Source organism: Lycium barbarum, chromosome 7, assembly GCF_019175385.1.
Source record: "Lycium barbarum isolate Lr01 chromosome 7, ASM1917538v2, whole genome shotgun sequence".
NCBI classification, from domain to species: Eukaryota; Viridiplantae; Streptophyta; class Magnoliopsida; order Solanales; family Solanaceae; genus Lycium; species Lycium barbarum.
In genome coordinates this window covers 28645112-28667766 of record NC_083343.1, presented here as the reverse complement: position 1 = coordinate 28667766, position 22655 = coordinate 28645112, and positions in this window count along the sequence as shown.

The following is a 22655-nucleotide window of genomic DNA, read 5'->3' as shown; positions in this document are numbered from 1 at the left end:
CGGCCAACTAGGCCCGGTATGATCATATATAAAAATAAGCATGCATGTGCGCCCAATCAAAGCTACAATCATATCGGAGTGACGTAAGGTCGGTGACCTCCGATTGTATTATGGAACATTCATCATCACTATATCTCACTTTGAAAGAGGTAATATTATAAGGTGAGACAACAACAAGAAATAACATCAATGAATTCATGAAATAAGAACTTTAGCTCATAATAGCATCATCTCAAAAGCTTCGGAATCTTTGAAAAATAGGATCATCATCACCATCATCATAGAACATATCTTGTCTCTAGCTCATGGGGGACTCTTAATAATCTTAGACTTTCAACTTTGGAATGTAAGAAGGTCATGGAAATATAGAAAGGACATCATAATATAGGAGTCATGCCTTTGAAAGAGAGAGGACTAGCCTTAACATACCTTTACATCTTCTTGACGACTAAACGTTCTCCTTCCAAGCTCACGACTCTACGTCAAGAGAATACGCACTAAAATTAGATAATTGAAGATACGCTTAAGTTTAGGCTAAAGCGACCAAAAGCTAACGAAAATTGGACAACATTTCCTTTGTTTCGACAACTTCCTCCATATAATAAACAACTCCTAAACTTCAATAACAACACCCACAATATCATAATCCACAAACTTCACCAAGCTGGACATTAGTCAATTCTCAAAATCCCCTTTCAAAGTCATCCATAACCATGATTGTGACACAACATCATATTCATTCACATATAATGCTCCTACAACATCTTTAACATCATTCATAACAATATTACATTCATCATATATCAAGAACTATGATTCAAGCCAAGTTACTATTCAAAAATTCCACTATTTCCATATTTAAACTTCATACTCCACTTTCTTCCATAATCCAAGTCTTTCAACCACTCAATATTCTTAATAGCATGAAATAAGCGTAAAATGCACCTTTGATCATGTAGGAATGAGCTTTGGATGAAAATACTCCACTTGAGAAGAACCCCTACTTTCAACACTAAAGAAGTTCTTAGCTTGTATCAACCCTAGTGAGCATCCACACACTTGGTTGTCTTGATCCTTGGTGCTTGGTCTTTAATTTTTCCTTGGATATGTGTTGATATGGTTGGAGAGGGTTCTAGAGGTTTTGAGAGAGTTGGAGAAGATGAAAAATGAGAGAAATGAATTTAGGGGTCCTCTTTTATAAAATTAAAAAGCTGCCCGACGAGGATTATACGGACCCTTATATGGTCCGTATAACTTATACAGTCCAGTGACCGTATAATACCTCCAGTGAAAGACCTCTCTCTGGACAGGTTATAGGGTCCCTTATACGGACTGTATAAGTGGTCGTATAACTCACAATTCCCGAAGCTGTTCCCGTTGTTTCGCTTAACTTCCAGTCCTTATGGAACCTTCTTGACATTAGTATAATACTTCATTAACCATTTAAGGAGCCTTATTAATTCTACTCAAGGCATTACTAAATCAACATTAGCTCGGTTGTTACGAAATCTTTCCGAACCCAACTTATAGTTCACCTTCCTTGTCAAACTTTATTTCACCAGTTCATATAACTTCGAAATCTTATCGTATGCACTCTAAAATTACCAAGTACCTTTCTTGTAGTCATAAGAGCCTCATGTTAACCTTAAGCTCGCATTAGTCTACTTACGACACAACAACATGAAATTTTCGAGGTGTAACACTCTTCCCCCCTTAAGAACATTCGTCCTCGAATTTTAAGTTCTCGGGAATGCTACAGAAGTTTTACCAGAGTTTCCCCTGTAATGTGGCACTACCATCCTATCACAGCACCCAAAATATATCGCCTCACAGGTCTACAACAACAACACCAAGAAAACATGGCCACACACGACCAAAACAATAAAAGAAAGCATTACATACCTTAAGACAATGGCGTCTCACCTCGGGCCTTTGCTGGGGTGAAAATAACTATAGATATCTGGACTTCATATCTTATTCTGCTGAGTATGTAGTTCTAACCGATAGGAAATGAGCTGACTTCATGATTCTATCAACAATTACCCATCTGAGAGTCATACTTACATTAAGAACGGGGTAAGCCTATAATAAAATCCATGTTGATCACTTCCCATTTCCAGGTTGGAATTTCCATAGCTTGCAAAAATCCTCCTGGCTTTTGATGCTCGATTTTCACTTGTTGTCAATTTGGACACTGCCTACAAATTATGCTATATCTTTCTTCATGCCATCCCACCAATACATTGATTTGAGATCATGGTACATCTTTGTCGCTCCTGGATGAATAGAATAACGAGAGTAACGAGCTTCTTCAAAAATACTTATCTCACAAGGGGGATTTACCAGGATGACCTATATTTCCCAGGTCTCTTAGAATCCTCGTATCCTTCATAAACTTTCTCTTCTAAATAATCGTACATATCTATTCTTTTTCATTATGCTACCGTCAAGTACTCTCTTGCTTCCAAATATTTATCAATCCTTTTCAACCGTTAACTCCACGTCCTTATCTTAACAAAGGCATTATTAAATTCCGACTCAAGTAGTTCTTGCCTTTAAGGCTTTCCCTATACAATACTTCCCCAGCTGGTATGCGATATTGGAACTTCGTGTCCATATAACTGGCTTGCGGTGGCTATTTTGCTTGACTTCTCATCTTAGTCCCTTAGTCACTTCTCCCCCTAATCCTAATCTTGCACTTATCGCCAGTGTATCCTCACTATGAAATCTTTTGATTGAGCCCTTATTGTATGGAAATACCGTTCATTCTTATTTACTTCACACCTGAACAGAAGCCATAATACTCACATGTTTTACCTTCTCAAGGTTAATACCGCTTTTTCCCATTGTATGCCCATCCTTTAACTCTGCCTCATAATCTACCTTGTTGTTGTACAATTGCCACGTTGTATTTTCTGCCCCTCTTCCATTCTACGGCCCATATCTTGCTTCACCTCATTCTTACACCTCCGCTTGCCACATTGACTCGGAATGTCGAAGATTAATGCCTTGATGGTCCCTTTCGATTACTGTCTAATTTCTACGACTATTAAACCATAAGGGAATATCCTCTATCCCTATGCTTCCTTCCTTAATTCCATCAAAACCCATAGATCGTCTCACATATTAGTCATTTCCATCGATGTAGCTCATAACCACTCTATGCTCCCTATATCGTATTGTCCACCAACTCACCCTCTTTTGACTCACCTTTCCTTAACAATCCTTCCTTGGGACCTCTACCGTGTAACTCACCGGGAATGCAATTCCATTTGTTGCTATTCTGACATACGTATAAAGTCAGTCCATTGATCGTTCACAATCAAACCTCGTCTCTTCTTTCGTTTTACTTCTTACCCCTTCTTCTCAAATGATTTCGTTCATAAGACAATCGTTCTAAGCATATTTCAGAGTACCATTGACTTCTCCTTTTTTTTTTTTTTGAGAAACTTTAACTTAAGGTTCAACGTCAGTCCTTCCATACTCTTCTTTGATCCGATTCCCACTGTCATAGGAGTATTGTACTCTGCTATCTCAACATATTAATAAGGGGTAGCACATGGTCCTTTTAGAATTCTTTGGAGGGATGTTGTATAAACTCTCTCTCCATGCATAAAATATCTTGCTCAACAAATGGTTCCATATTCCTCGTCGTAACGTAATTAGCCACGCCGTTCTTAAAGCATGGTTCAAAATTGCAATCACTCCATGACACCTATTAACATTCCTACTTAGTGTTAGAATATCCACAGGGTTCGATTCTCTTCCACCCTCTGTTTATCGGGTTCCTGCTCTAGTAGACCTTTCTTCTATGTGCCTCACTTTTGCCCTTCCTTCTCTGATTCCAACATGTCTCTCTTTCTTCTGTTCTTTTTTTTTCCTACTACACACATCACACATATCGAGCATTGGTCATTTATCATTCTTTTGTTTCGTTGATCAACTTTGTCTTGTGTTCGCTTCCCTTCATATCACTAATAACAATCTCTTGTCATGTAACCGTTCGAGTAGATTCCTAGATAAATAACCTGAACTATAACACAGAATACAACTGCAGTCATAATGTTAGTCAATTTCCAGGCAAGGAGCTTTTGTGAATACATCTCTTTTGATCTTTTTCCTCGAGGTATCACCGAGGTCAATAAGGCTGGCTCATAGTGACATGAAAATTTTTCTCCCGCTATAATCATCGAGAGAAGTCTAACTTAGTAATCTGAATCAGTGTTACATGCACCGGAATATACCTATATATCAAGTTCATTACGCCACTCAATCTTCCAAACCATAAAAGGACTAATCAATTTCTTCTAACTTGCAACTTCTTCTGGAATGCTTATCTCTTTAATTCTCCTTGATATATAAAACTTCTTTCTATCCCAAGCATATCATTTTCCCTTCTCATGCTTCTTATTCTATCCTGACCTAACCATCGTTCCTTTTAGCGTAATACATACTTGCTACATTTACCCCGCATTTGACTACTAACTTCGTCTCTAACCATTCGTTGCTGGGCCTTTTCTTCCTTCTCGCCATAATCCTACATAAAGTTTCCCCAATTTCCCTTAGATTCCCGAAAAAATTTCGGCAGAGTTTCCTCTGCAAATATAACAATCCCAAACCTGTACACAGCCCAGAAAACACATCTCATGCCTTAGGAGGCTACATATAGAAACACATATGATATACAACTCAACCACGCAGGGCGGATTGCTATAAAAGAATGTAAAGTAATAAGGCTTGTCTCATAAGTTGTACCTGAACACCCTTTCTAAAATTCCATTTTTTTTCTAAGCATTATGTCAATCAACTCATTTCACAGAGGTCTACTTACTCATAAATCATACTTCTAGCTATCACTGAATCACCAACAGGTATAGACACCTTAAAATGTTAGATTAGCTCGAGTTTCACTCCAATACAGTTGGGAACATCAGGAATAATATATGTAACGAAGTAAACCCCGAATCAATCGATGCATATATGTCATAAGAGGACACCGATAATATACATGTGATAGCATCAGGGGAAGACTCAAGATCTTGTGGCCCCGCTAGTGAATACAGGCGGTGCTGAGGACCACTCGAACTGGATGCTCCTCCTCTAACTCTGCCACGACCCGCTGGTGTCTGCAAGCTTTGCCTCCAAGGGCGTGCCAATAATGAAGATCCAACTGCTAATCCTGTAGGCCGAGCATATTTCTACCACGTAACGATGGACAGTCACGCTTAAAATGGCCTGGCCGAGCACAAGCATAACAAACATCTGAACCCAAGCGACACGGTCCGAATGTGGTTTACCACACTGAGTACATTGTGGTGTAGATAATCTCATCTGGACCGAATCACCCCTGTTCTGGGAGCTAGAAGCCCTAGAACTCTGAACTGGCCCCAAACAAGTGGATCTGTCAACCCTGGGTCCAGGAAACCGTAGAGGCACCCTAGTTGTTGAACGAGCTGAGTGCCTAGAGAATTGTTGCCTCGGGGAACCTCTGAACTCACGGTCAAACCCCGAAGACCAGACCCTCTTTCTCCAACCCCTATCACCATGGCCCGCACCCTGCCACTGAGCTTGAGCGGCTACTAACTGGGTCAACAAAAGAATGGCCTGTCTCATCTCCTGGCCTGAGGCATCTGGTGGAGGAACTGGGGGTGCTGGAGCTAAAGTTGAGGCTCCTCTCAGCTCCTCCAGAGTGGGCGAAGTGTGAGAGAACCAAAATAGGTCCTTACTCTGGGACTCGCCCTTCTCCCTATCTATAGGTGGCTCCCGTTCAGTCCTTCTTTCCATCACTATCTTACCCTTCTGGGTTGCTGTAGCTTTTCCTGTCATAGACTTCACTGAAAACATAACACACGGTTAAGGAAAAAGGGAATTCTTATATCATGGCTCTATCACACGATCTATGAAAAGAAGTAAGGTCAATGATTCCTAAATGCCCTGCAGCCTCCTGTCTATAAGTGTGGCGCGCTTCACACCCATAGACAAGACTCTACCGGACACGGCTCGTAGACACACCCTAGGACGAACTGCTCTGATACCACTTTTGTCACTACCAAACCAGAGGGCCATGACAGGTACCCGGAGCTAGCCTACCAAGCACCACTCATCATACCCATCATCATATTCAACGTAAATCAACACAATTCTCAAACAAGCTTACCATGAAATGATATTCAATTACTCCTCAAAATATACGTATATATACAAGCCCACGAGGCTACAAGATAATATACCAAACCTACACTAAAGAAATCATAAGATATCTACTACCCACATATGTATCTACGAGCCTCTAACAGGAGTACTAAAATCATAAGGACGGGACAGGACCCCGCCATGCCCCAAATATGTGCACAAAAGAATATACCAATAAATGGCAACTCCGGAGAAGTGGAGTGCTCCTCTGTATCTGCTGATAATGCTCCGAGGGATCTGGACCGTCTACCGGCGGGCATGAATGCATCGTCCACAAAAGAAAGGACGTCAGTACGAATAATGTACCGAGTAAGTAAGGCATGAATAATGACATAATAAAGAGATAAGGAACACGAGATAAAGAGATAACCTGCACATATGATTGCCTCTTAAGGCGGATACCATTCATGCTAACTTTTACTTTTAAAACCACATCATAACATATGTATATATATATATATATATATATATATATATATATATAAGTAAGCTGTCTGAGTCAAATATCATTACTAGCCCGCGTTCGGGATAGTCATCTCACGCCGCCCACTAGTGGTGACTACCCGGCCAATTAGGCCCGATGTAACTATCATCATCCATAAGCCGCCCACTTACGCCCAGCGTAGTGGTGTCTGCCCGGCCAACTAGGCATGGTATAATCATATATAAAAATAAGCATGCACGTGCACCCAATCAAAGCTACAATCATATCGGAGTGACGTAAGGTCGGTGACCTCCGATTGTATTATGGAACATTCATCATCACTATATCTCACTTTGAAAGAGGTAATATTATAAGGTGAGACAACAACAAGAAATAACATCAATGAATTCATGAAATAAGATTGTTAGCTCATAATAGCATCATCTCAAAAGCTTCGGAATCTCTGAAAAATAGGATCATCATCATCATTATCATAGAACATATCTTGTCTCTAGCTCATGGGGGACTCTTAATAATCTTAGACTTTCAACTTTTGAATGTAAGAAGGTCATGGAAATATAGAGGGGAAATCATAATATAGGAGTCATGCCTTTGAAAGAGAGGACTAGCCTTAACATACCTTTATGTCTTCTTGACGACTAAACGTTATCCTTCCAAGCTCACGACTCTACGTCAATAGAATTCGCACTAAAATTAGATAATTGAAGATACGCTTAAGTTTAGGCTAAAGCGACCAAAAGCTAGCGAAAATTGGACAGCATTTCCTTTGTTTCGACAACTTCCTCCATATAATAAACAACTCATAAACTTCAATAACAACACCCACAATATCATAATCCACAAACTTCACCAAGCTGGACATTATTCAATTCTCAAAATTCCCTTTCAAAGTCATCCATAACCATGATTGTGACACAACATCATATTCATTCTCATATAATGCTCCTACAACATCTTTAACATCATTCATAACAAGATTACATTCATGATATATCAAGAACTATGATTCAAGCCAAGTTACTATTCAAAAATTCCACTATTTCCATATTTAAACTTCATACTCCACTTTCGTCCATAATCCAAGTCTTTCAACCACTCAATATTCTTAATAGCATGAAATAAGTGTAAAAATCACCTTTGATCATGTAGGAATGAGCTTTGGATGAAAATACTTCACTTGAGAAGAACCCCTACTTTCAACACTAAAGAAGTTCTTAGCTTGTATCAACCCTAGTGAGCATCCACACACTTGATTTTCTTGATCCTTGGTGCTTGGTCTTTAATTTTTCCTTGGATATATGTTGATATGGTTGGAGAGGGTTCTAGAGGTTTTGAGAGAGTTGGAGAAGATGAAAAATAAGAGAAATGAATTTGGGGGTCCTCTTTTATAATATTAAAAAGCTGCCCGACGGGGATTATACGGACCCTTATACGGTCCGTATAAATTATACAGTCCAGTGACCGTATAATACCTCCAGTGAAAGACCCCTCTCTGGACAGGTTATACGGTCCCTTATACGGACTGTATAAGTGTCCGTATAACTCACAATTCCCGAAGTTGTTCCCGTTGTTTCGCTTAACTTCCAATCCTTATGGAACCTTCTTGACATTTGTATAATACTTCATTAACCATTTAAGGAGCCTTATAACAACTCTAAGACTAATCTACCAGCCCCGGATGAAGTGGGAGGAGATCTTCGAGATAGGTAGTGTGCATCTCCCAACGTACGGCAATCAATCACCTGAAACATTCTACACCACGAAAGGGATGTAGCAAGAGTAGTATCAGTACAATCACACGTACTGAGTAAGCATCATAGGCCGACAATGGTTAGAAACACATATCAGTAAAAGAATTCACAAATAAGCAAGATAAGCAACTAGATCAATACCATACATCTATTTACCACACGCTATAACATCATGTCACGACCCGGCTAGGGGGCCGCGACGAGCACCCGGTGCTACCCCACCCGGGCACCCCCTTATCGTACATAACATAACATCTAGGTGAACCATAAGTCAATTTGTGCTTTTTTTTTATCGTTAAACATATTGATCCCATTAGACGACCATCATCATTTAACATATCATAGGAATCTATGCCACATCATAAGTACAAGGCCGACGAGGCCAACAAAAGATATACAAAACATGGGCCAACATGGCCGAACATCTCTACCCACATACACATGACTACGAGCCTCTAAGGGTATGACATATCGTATGAGCGGGACAGGACCCCGCTATGCCCATAATTATGTACACAAAAGAATGAGTACCCAAAAGCTGCGGCTCCGAAAGAAATGAAGCCCTGCTATGCAATCTCTGGATAAGCAGCTATGGATCAAGCCTGTTTCCTTGTGCACCTGCGGGCATGGCGCAACGTCCACAAACAAAAGGACGTCAGTACGAAGAATGTACTGAGTGTGTAAAGCATGATCAACATTGATATATATATATATATATAAGCATAACACATAACAGAAGAAATAGCGTAGGAGGGGAGACAATAATGTCATCGTCATGACACTTACTTACCTTTCGTAGGTACTTTCCATTCCTCATACGTACTCGTATACATGCATCATCATCTGTATTCCATAATAGTCCTCGTACCATAATTGTGCTCCCATTCATATTTATAGTCTTATCACATTCATATTCATATTATATACTTAGTCATTCCATATACATAACATTTACATAGCATACCCGACCTTATAGGATCGGTGTATCATACATACTTGGCCAACCAAGGCTCAAGATCATACATACCTGGCCCTACCAAGGCATCAGGGTTATCCGTACCATCTGCAGAGGTGTGCGCGCTTTACGTAATCGTATACATACTTTATACATAATCATATACATATATCCTACCCGGCGTTATTAGCTCGGGGTATCATTATAGCCCTTCATAGGCACATATAAGTATAATAGCCCGTAGGCACCTTTGGCATCATTATTATTATTATCGTCATCACTATCATCATCATTATTGCTACATCTATATCTTAGGCTTACTCGTCATATGAGGGGTGTAGTACAATCGTAGTACTTGTTAAGGATCGTGAGCTTATGAGCTCGGAATGTCAATCACTTGAATACAACATACTCATATAGAGGAATTAGAAATTTGGCCAAGAACCATGCCTTATGAAAGACGGGTTAGCCTTACATACCTTTTCGTCGGACTATTCTACAATAGCACGTTTCCTTCCAATGCTAGCGTCTATAACTTCATTAATATCATAACAATGGCCATTAGTCATTCACATCATCCACATTATCTAGATTTCTCAATTTGCTTCTAATTCTCCCATATTTATGGTCATGACCTCCAACATCGTCCATTCGTCTAAAGTGTCGAGTTCATGATCTTAGTACCATTTATAATACATTCATATCGTAACACAACAACATTCATAATTCAATTCAAACTATTCCTCAAAATGTCACTATTCACCATTCATGACCTAGTTGACCACATTTTCTACAATCCATGTATTTTAATTCTCCAATACCTTAAACATCATGTAAAAATCATGAATCTTACCTTAGAAGTTGTATGAACAAGCTTTGGTTGATAATACCCCATTTTGAGCCAAACCCTAGTTTTTCTCCATTTGCATTTTTTGACTTGAATGGTATTTAATGGCTTGCTTACACTTGATTCACTTGTTTATGTTGTTGGTGACTTATAATCCTTGAAAACTTATGAAATAAATGTAGAGAGATAATTCTAGAGAGAAGTGGTGTAATGTGAAAATGAAATAAAACAAGTCTTGATCCTCATATTTAATGAATTGAAAAATCTGTGCTGGGTGAACAGTGGTCGTCCATGGAGGTTTACGGTCCGTATTTCAGTTTACGGACCATCCCTCGTGGTCGTCTTTAAGCTTAAGCAGAACCAGAAACTTAAGGATACATGCATGGTGATTTACGACCATGGTTTACGGGCCGTAAATCACTTTACGGTCCGTAAACCTGGTCGTATTTTACCATTTCTCGGCTGGACAGAAAGCTGAAGCTTTTTGCATGGCAGTTTACGAATGCCAGTTTACGGACCGTATAGCAATTTACGATCCGTATTTTGCAATTTACGACCACTGGGCAGTTGCAATTCTGCAACTTCCCATATTTCTTAGACTTCTCATTTTAATCACCCCCGTCCATGCACATGCATTGCTCACCTTGTATCTCATCTTAACTTAGCCAACTTCCTCGTCTCACATCAGATACTTTCGAAATCTCGCCTAAGGTCATCAAACGTCGTTTCTTGCTCATGGACATCATGCACTCATATTCATCACTAGTTCATTCTTTTGCGTACCAACGGAAAATTTTCCGAGGTGTAACATTCTCCCCCCCTTTAAGAACATTCGTCCTCGAATGTTAAAGTCTTCGGGGATTCTATAAAAATTTCGCTAGAGTTTCCCCTACATTATTGCACTGCCATCCTGCCACAACAGCCCATAATATCGATGCCACACAGGGCCACTACATAATAACATAAAAATTGGCCACACACGACTCAAAAGCATAAAAGGAAAACATGCATACCTTATGATCTCGACGCCTCATTTTGTACTTCTTCCAAGGGCTGAAATAGATGTGGGTATTTGGATGGCATACTCTCTTTTGCTTCCTACGTCATTTCCTCTCGATTGTCGTTCCTCCATAAGACCTTAACTGAGGCCACTTCTTTGTTTCTAAGTCTCCGTACTTTCCTATCTAGTATGGCAATGGGTATCTCTTCATCAGTCAATTTCTCTGTTACTTGCACATCATTCACTGGGACGATCCTAGTAGGATCTCCAACACATTTCCGAAGCATCGAAACATGAAATACTGGATGAACTGACTCCAAGTCTGGAGGTAGATTTAACTCATAGGCCACTTTGCCTATCTTACGTACAATTTCGTATGGCCTAATATACCGGGGACTGAGCTTCCCCTTTTTGCCAAATCTCATTACGCCCTTCATCAGCGACACTTTCAAGAATACCCAATCTTTCACTTCGAACTCTAAGTCTCTTCGACGATTATCCGCATAGGACTTTTGACGACTTTGAGCCGCTAGCAACCGATCTTGTATGAGCTTAACTTTCTCTATTGCTTGCTGGACCAAGTCTGGCCCTATCAACTTAGTTTCTCCGGTTTCAAACCACCCAATTGGGGATCTACACTTTCGCCCATATAGAGCTTCATACAGTGCCATTTGAATGCTGGAATGGTAACTATTATTGTAAGCAAATTCAATGAGTGGCAAATGATCATCCCAATTTCCTCCAAAATCTAACATACATGCTTGCAACATATCTTCAAGAGTCTGAATCTAACATACATGCTTGCAACATATCTTCAAGAGTGGAGCTACTATTCAGAATTCAGCAGTCTGAGTGGAGCCTAGGAGTCTGAGTGGAGCCTAGAACTCCAAGGACAATTTGCAAATGATCCACATGCTCGTCCTCGGATCTAGAATACACTAAGATGTCGTCGATGAATACAATTACAAATAGATCCAGAAAAGGTCTGAATACATTGTTCATTAGGTCCATAAACACTACCGGGGCATTAGTTAACCCAAACCACATCACTCGAAACTCGAAGTGACCGTATCTTGTTCTGAAGGCCGTCTTAGGGATATCTCTTTCCCTGACTCTCACTTGATGATACCCAGACCTCAAATCAATCTTTGAAAACCACTTGGCACCTTGCAATTGATCAAATAATTCATCGATCCTCGGGAGAGGATACTTGTTCTTAATCGTCACTTTATTCAATTGCCGATAATCGATGCACATTCTCAAGGAGCCATCTTTCTTTCGGACAAACAGTACGGGCGCTCCCTACGGGGACGAACTAGGCCTAATGAAGCCTTTTTCAAGCAAGTCTTTCAATTGCTCCTTCAACTCTTTCAACTCTGCGGGTGCCATTCTATAGGGAGGAATAGATATGGCTTTAGTGTCTGGCAACACATCAATCGCAAAATCGATCTCTCGCTCGGGAGGAAGGCCTGGAAGCTCTGCCGGGAACACATCCGGAAATTCGTTCACTACCGGAACTGACTGAAGAGTCGGCGACTCAGCTTCTACATCTTGAATTCGCACTAGGTGATAAATGCACCCTTTCGTGATCATCTTCCTTGCCTTTAGATAGGAAATAAACCTACCTTTTGGTGATGCCGTATTTCCTTTCCATTCTAAGACTGGTTCTCCCGGAAATTGGAAACGAACCATCTTCATCTACAATCAACATTGGCATAACAAGAAGCCAACCAATCCATGCCCATAATGACATCAAAATCTACCATCTCTAGCTCATGCAAATCAATCATGGTACGACGGTCACAAATCACGACTACACAACCTCTATACACTCGGCTAGCTATCACCGATTCGCCAACGGGCGTGGACACCTCAAAAGGTTTGATCGACTCCGGCTCGACTATAAATCGACCCGCAATATATAGAGTAACATAAGACAATGTAGAGCCCGGATCAATCAAAGCATATACATCATGAGAGAATACCGATAATATACCTGTGACTACGTCAGGAGAAGACTCAAGATCTTGGCGTCTAGCCAAAGCATAAATACGGTACTGAGAACCGCTAGTACTGGGAGCTCTGCCTCTACCTCTACCATGGCTGACTGGCGCATGTGAACCTGGCCCCGTAGGGCGTACAGATGCCGAAGATCCGGCTACCGACCCTGATGGCTGGGTCCTACCTCTACCTTGCACTGAGGGGCAATCACGCATAATATGGCCCGGTCGACCACATGAATAGCAAACATCTGAACCCAATCGGCACTGACCCCAATACGACTTCCCACACTGGGAACATCGTGGCACAGACGGCCTTGACTGGCCTGAATCACCTCTGAACTGGGACCCTGAATAACTCTGACTCGGCCCTGAACGAACAGATCTATCAAGGCCTTGGCCTGAAAACCGTGGAGGTGGGCTGGTCATGGAATAGCCCAAATGGCTGGGAAACTGCTGCCTGTGTCCGCCTCTGGACTCGCCCCTCGAACCCGAAGGTCTATCCCTCTTGTTATGCCCCCTATCTTGCTCTCGTTCATTTCTCCGCTGCTATAAGTGTTCCTCTAATTCCTGAGCATGTGCCTGAATGCGTGCAATATCCATGCCATCCTGAAGGGACGCAGTCAAGCATTTATCCATCAAGTGTGGCCCTAGGCCTTTCACAAATCGGTGCACTCGATCACCCATATCTGCTACCATGGCTGAAGAATACCTAGCCAAGGAGTTAAAGCGGAGACTATACTCTGTAGCACTCATGTTACCTTGCCTCAAATTCAAGAATTTATCGGCCCTAGCTCGCCGAACTTCTGGAGGCATGTAATGACGGAGAAAAGCATCGACAAACTCTTGCCATACCGGCGGAGGTGCATTGGCTCCCCGTAAAGCCATCCAAACCGTATACCACTGGATTGAGACGTCCCTCAATCTATACGAAGCTAGCTCCACCAACTCGGTGTCTGAAGCATGTATCAATCGGAGCGTCCTCAACATACCGTCAATGAAGTCCTGAGGATCCTCCTCCGGTTTCGACCCAAAGAATTCCGGGGGTTTCAAAGCAATGAAGTCACGGGCCCTTGCACTAACAGCCCTGTCACCTTTCCCTGCGCTTGGCCTCTGAGTCTGGGCCGCAACCAACTGAGTCAACAAATTAATGGCCTCTCTCACATCTTGGCCCGAAGTATTCGGTGGAGGAGCTGGAGCTGGGGCTGAGGCTCCCACGCGCTCCTCGGTAATAGGCACTGTCTGGGAGGACTGAGATTGAGCCGCACTCTGGGGCTCATCTTCCTCTACTACCGGTGGCGGTGCTCTTTCAGCCCGCTTTTATGCCACCGTCTTTCTCTTTTGGGCTGCTGTAGCCTTTTTCTTTTTAGGCATCTCTGAAATACACAACACACGATTTAGGAACAAGAATTTCTTACATCATAGCTCTATCGCACGATTCTTATGAAGAAAGAAGGTCATTTATTCCTAAAATGTCTGTAGCTTCATGTTTATAAGTGTGGCGCGCAACACACCCATAACCAAGACTCTACTAGACACGGCTCGTAGACACATCCAAGGACTGAACTGCTCTGATACCACTTTTGTCACGACCCGGCTAGGGGGCCGCGACGAGCACCCGGTGCTACCCCACCCGGGTACCCCCTTATCGTACATAACATAACATAACACCTAGGTGAACCATAAGTCAATTCGTGCTTTTTTTTATCGTTAAACATATTGATCCCATTAGACGACCATCATCATTTAACATATCATAGGCATCTATGCCACATCATAAGTACAAGGCCGACGAGGCCAACAAAAGATATACAAAACATGGGCCGACATGGCCGAACATCTCTACCCACATACACATGACTACGAGCCTCTAAGGGTATTACATATCGTATGAGCGGGACAGGACCCCGCTATGCCCATAATTATGTACACAAAAGAATGAGTACCCAAAGGCTGCGGCTCCGAAAGAAATGGAGCCCTGCTATGCAATCTCTGGATAAGCAGTTATGGATCAAGCCTGTCTCCCTATGCACCTGCGGGCATGACCCAGCGTCCACAAACAAAAGGACGTCAGTACGAAGAATGTACTGAGTGTGTAAAGCATGATCAACATCGATATATATATAAGCATAACACATAACAGAAGAAATAGCGTAGAAGGGGAGACAATAATGTCATCGTCATGGCACTTACTTACCTTTCGTAGGGACTTTCCATTCCTCATACGTACTCGTATACATACATCATCATCCGTATTCCATAATAGTCCTTGTACCATAATTGTGCTCCCATTCGTATTTATAGTCTTATCACATTCATACTCATATTATATGCTTAGTCATTTCATATACATAACATTTACATAGCATACCCGACCTTATAGGATCGGTGTTTCATACATACTTGGCCAACCAAGGCTCAAGATCATACATACCTGGCCCTACCAAGGCATCAGGGTTATCCGTACCATCTGCAGAGGTGTGCGCGCGTTACGTAATCGTATACATACTTTATACATAATCATATACATATATCCTACCCGGCGTTATTAGCTCCGGGTATCATTATAGCCCTTCATAGGCACATATAAGTATAATATCCTGTAGGCACCTTTGGCATCATTATTATTATTATCGTCATCACTATCATCATCATTATTGCTACATCCATATCTTAGGCTTACTCGTCATATAAGGGGCGTAGTACAATCGTAGTACATGTTAAGGATCGTGAGCTTATGAGCTCGGAATGTCAATCACTTGAATACAACATACTCATATACAGGAATTAGAAATTTGGCCAAGAACCATGCCTTATGAAAGAAGGGTTAGCCTTACATACCTTTTCGTCGGACTATTCTACACTTGCACGTTTCCTTCCAATGCTAGCGTCTATACCTTCATTAATATCATAACAATGGCCATTAGTCATTCACATCATCCACATTATCTAGATTTCTCAATTTGCTTCTAATTCTCCCATATTTATGGTCATGACCTCCAACTTCGTCCATTCGTCTAAAGTGTCGAGTTTATGATCTTAGTACCATTTATAATACATCCATATCGTAACACAACAACATTCATAATTCAATTCAAACTATTCCTCAAAATGTCACTATTCACCATTCATGACCTAGTTGACCACATTTTCTACAATCCATGTATTTTAATTCTCCAATACCTTAAACATCATGTAAAATTCATGAATCTTACCTTAGAAGTTGTAGGAACAAGCTTTGGTTGATAATACCCCACTTTGAGCCAAACCCTAGTTTTTCTCCATTTGCATTTTTTGACTTGAATGGTATTTAATGGCTTGCTTACACTTGATTCACTTGTTTATGTTGTTGGTGACTTATAATCCTTGAAAACTTATGAAATAAATGTAGAGAGATGATTCTGTAGAGAAGTGGTGTAATGTGGAAATGAAATAAAACAAGTCTTGATCCTCATATTTAATGAATTGAAAAATCTGTGTTGGGTGAACAGTGGTCGTCCATGGAGGTTTACGGTCCGTATTTCAGTTTACGGACCGTCCCTCGTGGTCGTCTTTAAGCTTAAGCAGAACCAGAAACTTAAGGCTGCATGCTTGGTGATTTACAACCATGGTTTACGGGCCGTAAATCACTTTACGGTCCGTAAACCTGGTCGTATTTTACCATTTCTCGGCTGGGCAGAAAGCTGAAGCTTTTTGCATGGCAGTTTACGGACCGTATAGCAATTTACGGTCCGTATTTTGCAATTTACGACCACTGGGCAGTTGCAATTCTGCAACTTCCCATATTTCTTAGCCTTCTCATTTTAATCACCCTCGTCCATGCACATGCATTGCTCACCTTGTATCTCATCTTAACTTAGCCAACTTCCTCGTCTCACATCGGATACTTTCGAAATCTCGCCTAAGGTCATCAAACGTCGTTTCTTGCTCATGGACATCATGCACTCATATTCATCACTAGTTCATTCTCTTGCGTACCAACGGCAAATTTTCCGAGGTGTAACACTTCAAGACTCTTAAATCATGCAAAACCCTCCTTTAATAACCACTACTCAATTTCACAACAATCTTACGCTAGTCATCTACCAATATGCCATTCGTTCTTAGAATAGGAATCTACTAATCATTAAGATATTATTGATCCTACGCTCTTTTGTAATCCAAACATATAACTGATTCTACGAATGATCTAGAGATAAATTAACAAGTATAAGGCAACCATAGTCGTAATCAGGTACACGTCATTGCCTAAGTAGAACATCTAAACCCATTTATGCCAGGTGCTAATGGGTCCAATCCGAATCCAACATCATAATTAAATCAACAAATCATTTCAATATAAGTCGTGATGCAATGCAATGCAATAATGTGTGAATGCAATGCAATGCCATACAATGTTGTGTACACATGTACTCCAGACGTAAGTATCAACATCCGGTAGCACAACCCAAGGTGACTCGCGAAGTCTAAGTGCCACTCGTCTCAGATATTTTCCCAACAGACAGACGAGACCCAGATCTTTGCTCATGGGGGTTCTCACCGGCACCACCCTGGGGGACTCGCGGAGTCCATGCACTCACTCAATCCACGATTTCAGGACTAACTTCGGATATCAGACTCTCACATCACTCTCATTTAAAAACTGAGCCCAGCTCATCACAGTATTTCGTCAAGTACCAATAATGTATCAACAATCTACCATGAGAGTGCATGCAATGCATATATCAACATCAATAATCAGGTCAATATCACAAGTAACAACAATGGTACGCCAATAATGTATCAGTGTCACAAGTACCAACATGCGTACGCCAACAATATCATGAAAGAATACACAAGTCATATAGAACTCTATCCTCGTATCAACGTCACCCCATAAGATACTACAATATCACAATCAAGAAGGAACAACAGATTCCAATATCTACTAACAACAGCATCAAGTCAACACAATAGGACAATCAATCACAACATAATATTACCACTTCCCTTTTACTGCCTATCAATTATTGCTATATGATAATTTTATCCACCCAATATCGATTAGGTCCACCATAATAGCATAGCAATATCTAGGCGCATCTTACAGAAATTTCTCACCCAAACCGTAGAAAAGTATAATTCAACCATTCCTTCAAAGTCACATAGAAACCACCGATACTCAAGGAAACCAATTCAAAACATCCTAAGGAATATACAGGCCATAAGCCCGAACACACAAATCACACGACAACACTATCCTATGGATCCATCCCAAATCTCCAACTCCTACACATGCATTCTTCGCTCCTTCTAATACATGAATATGGAAAACCAACCAAATTCTACCAAAAAGGAAAGCAGTAAACTACCTCAAAGCCGAGCGGGTGCCACGAGCATCCGTTGATTCTTCAGTTCGTTCACCACGTCGAAATCCGCACGAAGTTACTCGATACCATCATGAGATCCAAAATAGGAATAACCGTTAGAACTCTCATAAAAGACTTCTGTCACGACCCGGCTGGGGGCCGTGATGGGTACCCGGGGCTAGCCATCGAGCACCACTCGTTCTGCTACTCACCTTACCCATTTAATGCTCTTTTATCAATTCATGCATAGGACATATGAAAATCATCTTCTCATTTGGGAAAATAAAAATACTTTTGTATACATAAGCCTCTCGACCATCAAAATAATACATACATATACATAAAAGCCTCTCGTGAGACCACCTAACCCACACTACGCATCTACGAGCCTCTACTGACATACTATACATGTAGACGGAACAAGACTCCGTCATGCCCAAAATATACATATGTACCAAAAGAATAATCATAAGCACCTCCGAACAATGGAGTGCTTTCAATCAGCTGACAGCTCCTAAGAATCTAGATCAAGCTCACCTCCCTGTCTACCTGTGGGCATGAACAAAGCGTCCAAAGAAAACGAACGTCAGTACGAATGTTGTATTGAGTATGAGAGGCATGAACAATAACAACACATCAAGAAAATAAAGGGAGCATCAAGTATGGAGCAACTGTACCTGGCTAGGAATCGTATGAAAAGTAATGCATGTTGACTTAGTTTTATGCTTATCATCATCTCATGTATGCATATCATATATATATATATATATATATATATATATATATATAAACTGCCCGACCATATAGGTGCGGTGTGATAATCAGTAACATTAGCCCGCGTCCGGGGTACCATCTCATGCCGCCCACTAGTGGTGTCTGCCCATGCTAACTAGCCATGGTGTATCGTATAGCTGCCCGCTTTCGCGGTGACTGCCCGGCCAACTAGGTCCGGTGTAATATGATTATGACATGCTCATTATGAAATACTTATAATAATATACTTATCAAAATATGCTCACAATTGTGCACGCATAGGGACTCTAGAACAAGTGTATTTTATCGAGGTGACGTAAGGTCGTGAACCCTCGATTCCATTATGAGCATTCATGAACATTCTGCCTCACCTTGAAGGGATTAGTATGTAAGGTGAGTGTATAAAATGGACGACATCATTTACTTTATAGGAACGTCATATCATATCTCTTGACTCATATAGCTATTCATGATCTTAAGCTCTTGGCTTTCCGGAATATAGGAGAATCATGGAGAGGAAGAAGAATCATATCATGGGATTCATGCCATAGAAAGAAAAGGATTAGCATCACATACCTTTGTCGCTTAGTTAAGCTATCGTTCACTTGTTCTCCTTCAATATCACGTTGCTACCTTCACGAGAGAATACGCATTATAGTTAGTCAATCGACCATAAGAACGCATCGTTATTTCTAGAGAAAATTGGGCAGCGTTTCCTTTGTTTCTGCTAATTTTCTCATGTTCTATTTCAGCTCCCAAACATTTACAACAACACTCACAATATCGTATCAACATTCACCACTTATCTGTATTTAGCAAAATCCACCATTTTTCTCCAATTTCTCCACATTTAATGGTTTTAGCTCATCATCATAATTTTGCTTACTTCACGCCTATTCCATGGTCTATACGCCACTTATAACGTATTCATCATCACAACCTATCAACGTTCATGATTCCATTCAACTATCATTCAATTGTGACACTATTCACTCAATAATGGCCCATTTTCTATGTTCTTCTACATTTCAAGCATCTTAGCTTTCCAATACCTTAAATAACATGATAAAGTCATGAAACATACCTTAGATGATGGTGGAACAAGCCTAGAGTGGAATCACTCCTTTAGGACCAAAACCCTTCTTCACCTCTTTTGGAATTTCTTGAAGGAGATGACTTCCAATTAGGTTTCATACACTTTGTTTCATAGATTTGGTGTTTATGATCATTGATTTCCTTGATATTCTTGTGGTTGAAGTGTTTGGAGTGTTCTAGATATTTCTAGGGAGAAATTTCGTGAAGATGAAATGAGAAAATGAACTTGGGTCCCTCCTTTTTAATAGCTGAAATCTGATTTTTATGAACAGTGGTAGAAATGCACAGTGGTCGTAAACCCCACTTTACGGGCCGCATACTGGTTTACGGTCCATCCTTCGCGATCGTATTTAAGCATATCAGGAATAGAAAGGTTGGCTGAAGATCATGGCAGTTTACGACCCAGTTTACGGGCCGTATTTCAATTTACGGTCCGTATTCCAAGTCGTTTTTAACCATTCGAAACATTTGACAGAAAGTTGAAATTTTGAAATGTTGGAGGACGGTAGCAGTTTACGGTCCGTAAATCACTTTACGGGCCGTATTCCACTTACGACCAACTGTGCTGAAATGAAATTCTGCAACTTCCTTATTTCCAAAGTTCATAAATAGTCATTCCCTACTTAGCAAAACATCACACTCATGCCCTTCGTTGGTCTATTCATTGTTGGCTCACGAAAAAATTTCGAGGTGTAACATTCTTCCCAACTTTTTGGAACATTCGTCCTCGAATGTTAAACACTCGGAATTCTACGAAAATTTCTCCAGAGTTTCCCCTGTAATTTGACATTACCAACCTGTCACAACAACCCATAATATCATCGCCTCACAGGGATACATCACAATATCAACATATATGTGGCCACACAAGACCAAAAACATAAAAATAAAGCGTACATACCTCTTATTGTCGGCGTTTCGTCTTAGATCTCTCCCGAGGGTTGGAATAAGTGTGGGTACTTGGACTTCATGCTCTCTTCTGCTTCCCAAGTCATTTCTTCCCGGTTATCATTTCGCCATAAGACTTTGACTGAAACTAGCTCTTTATTTCGGAGCCTCCGCACCTCCCTATCTAAAATAGCAATAGGCACCTCTTCATAGGTAAGTCATTCTGTCACTTGCACATCATCTATCGGGACAATCTTGGTGGGGTCTCCAATACACTTGCGGAGCATCGAAACGTGAAAAACTGGTGGACTGATTCAAGCTCCGAAGGTAAATCCAATTCATAGGCTACCTGACCCACCTTGCGGATGATTTTGTAGGGTCCAATGTATCTGGCACTTAGCTTCCCTTTCTTACCAAATGTCATCACCCCTTTCATTGGCGACACTTTCAAGAACACCCAATCACCGGCTTGAAATTCCATGTCTCGTCGGCGATTGTCCGCATAGGACTTTTGGCGACTTTGGGCTATCAACAACCGATCTTGGATCACCTTGACCTTTTCTATTTCTTGTTGGATCAATTCAGGGCCCACTAGTTTTGCTTCTTCTATTTCGAACCATTCGATTGGAGATCTACATTTCCTTCCATATAAAGCTTCATATGGAGCCATTTGTATATTGGAATGATAGCTGTTGTTATATGTAAATTCAATTAGCGGCACATGATCGTCCCAACTTCCACCAAAATCCAGCACACGTGCTCGTAACATATCCTCCAAGGTCTGAATAGTACGTTCGGCCTGCCCATCAGTTTGCGGATGAAATGCCATGCTAAGCTTCACTTGAGTGCCTAGACCTTCTTGAAAGGATTTTCGAAATTTGGCTGTAAACTGTGCCCCTCTGTCTGTGATGATTGATAATGGGATTCCATGGAGTCGCACAATTTCTTTGAGATACAACCTTGCATAGTCTTCTCCTGAGTACGTGGTCTTGACTGGAAGAAAATGGGCTGCTTTCGTCAGCCTATCCACAATCACCCATATAGAGTCATACCTGCCACGGGAACGGGGTAATCCCACGACGAAATCCATGTTTATCACTTCCCATTTCCAAGTAGGGATTTTTATTGCCTGTAATAAGGCCCCTAGCTTCTGATGTTCAGCTTTTACTTGTTGGCAATTTGAACATTGTGCTACGAATTCTGCTATGTCTCTCTTCATGCCATCCCACCAATACATCATCTTGAGATCACGATACATTTTTGTAGCACCTGGATGAATAGAATACCGAGAATAGTGAGCTTCTTCTAGAATCCGTTGGCGTAATTTTGCCACATCCGTCACATATAGCCTGCCTCGGTATCTAAGAATTCCATCCATAGA